The 1,812-nt window shown below is 32.1% G+C and overlaps 1 long non-coding RNA gene across 1 annotated transcript; it reads right to left on the reverse strand.

The window, feature by feature from the left end:
* Positions 1-434: 434 nt before the first annotated feature.
* On the reverse strand, positions 435-955 carry LOC130470061 (uncharacterized). Its single transcript, XR_008930119.1, has 3 exons — positions 932-955; positions 632-835; positions 435-543 (listed from the first exon to the last, which is right to left on the reverse strand). It is a non-coding gene; the product is annotated as an uncharacterized lncRNA (long non-coding RNA).
* Positions 956-1,812: the final 857 nt, after the last annotated feature.

The following is a 1,812-nucleotide window of genomic DNA, read 5'->3' on the forward strand; positions in this document are numbered from 1 at the left end:
CACATTTTAACATTCAAGCAACTAATGACAATGTATTAATAGTCTAGAATACGAATCAATTAGTTACTTAATTACCTCATCTAGCCGGCCTTCATAGTCATGTTGTAACGTGACTATCTCTAACATGAACTTCATAACGTAATAGCCACACTCAGTTCCGCCGATTTGTTGAGCACACTGATTAAGAAACATAATACTTTATCTTGCAAGGCCAATAGTTAATAAAAACAAAGCAAAAAGCTAATTAAGAAACATGTTATACCTCTATATGAATGGGTTTACACGACTTAAAACTCGTTTTATTCGGACAATGCCCACCATTGCACTTGTACACTTGGTATGCCCTAGAAAATTAACGAAACATGGGTACTCATGAATATGATTTTGTCTTAGGTTTCTTAAAGACTAATGTAATTTGTAAGCAAAAGAACTTACAAACTCAAGATTCCCCATGCATAATCTGTTCGACGTGGATCTCTAGCAGAATCGAAAATATATACATAACCTCTACGTAGGTCCATCACGTATAAATTCCAATGATTTCTGTATAATTTATAAATGATATATTAAATATTTAATAACAATAATAATTAATATTTTATATGAAACTTATATAATATAACACACTTACTCTTGATTATATGGGATTAAAAACCAATTAGTTAGGTTAGGATTACCCATCTTCTCCTTTTCAATTTCAGCTTGGAAAATGTTTTTCAAATACATTGTTGGCGCTCCAGGGTCGGCCTTGATTCTAGTGCTTGACATAATCTCGGGACAAATGAACGAAATCCGAGACATTTCAAATGATTTGGCATGATCGTGCAATAAACACCTACAAAATAAACAAGATTACACTATTAAGATCGATAAAGAGAAAAAACTTCAAAGAAATAATTGTTATATTAACAACAATAAAACATTTAATTACAATATGTAGACTTGGATCGCTGAAAACTCATTCCAACCTATTTATGCACATTTAAGGCTCGTTGAGTCGTTATAGGTCATATATAGAGCTAAAATGACATTTCCGCTCCCAACTTTGAACTAAAGAACCTAAACACTCATTTTAATCCTATTACATGACTAATATGCATAGTTTTAAGTTTCTAAAACTCATTCCAACCTATTTATGCACATTTAAGGCTCGTTGGGTCGTTATAGGTCATATATAGAGCTAAAATGACATTTCCGCTCCCAACTTTGAACTAAAGAACCTAAACACTCATTTTAATCCTATTACATGACTAATATGCATAGTTTTAAGTTTCTAAAACTCATTCCAACCTATTTATGCACATTTAAGGCTCGTTGGGTCGTTATAGGTCATATATAGAGCTAAAATGACATTTTCGCTCCCAACTTTGAACTAAAGAGCCTAAACACTCATTTTAATCCTATTACATGACTAATATGCATAGTTTTAAGTTTCTAAAACTCATTCCAACCTATTTATGCACATTTATGGCTCGTTGGGTCGTTATAGGTCATATATAGAGCTAAAATGACATTTTCGCTCCCAACTTTGAACTAAAGAACCTAATGACTCATTTCATTCTTATTACATGACTAATATGCATAGTTTTAAGTTTCTAAAACTCATTCCAACCTATTTATGCACATTTATGGCTCGTTGGGTCGTTATATGTCATATATAGAGCTAAAATGACATTTCCGCTCCCAACTTTGAACTAAAGAACCTAAACACTCATTTTAATCCTTTTAAATGATTAGTATGATTAGTTTTAACTTACCTAGACTCAATCCAATCAATTTATGCCATTTGAGACTTGTTTGGTCGTTATGGTT

The sequence above is a fragment of the Spinacia oleracea genome, chromosome 3, assembly GCF_020520425.1.
Source record: "Spinacia oleracea cultivar Varoflay chromosome 3, BTI_SOV_V1, whole genome shotgun sequence".
Taxonomy (NCBI): Eukaryota; Viridiplantae; Streptophyta; class Magnoliopsida; order Caryophyllales; family Amaranthaceae; genus Spinacia; species Spinacia oleracea.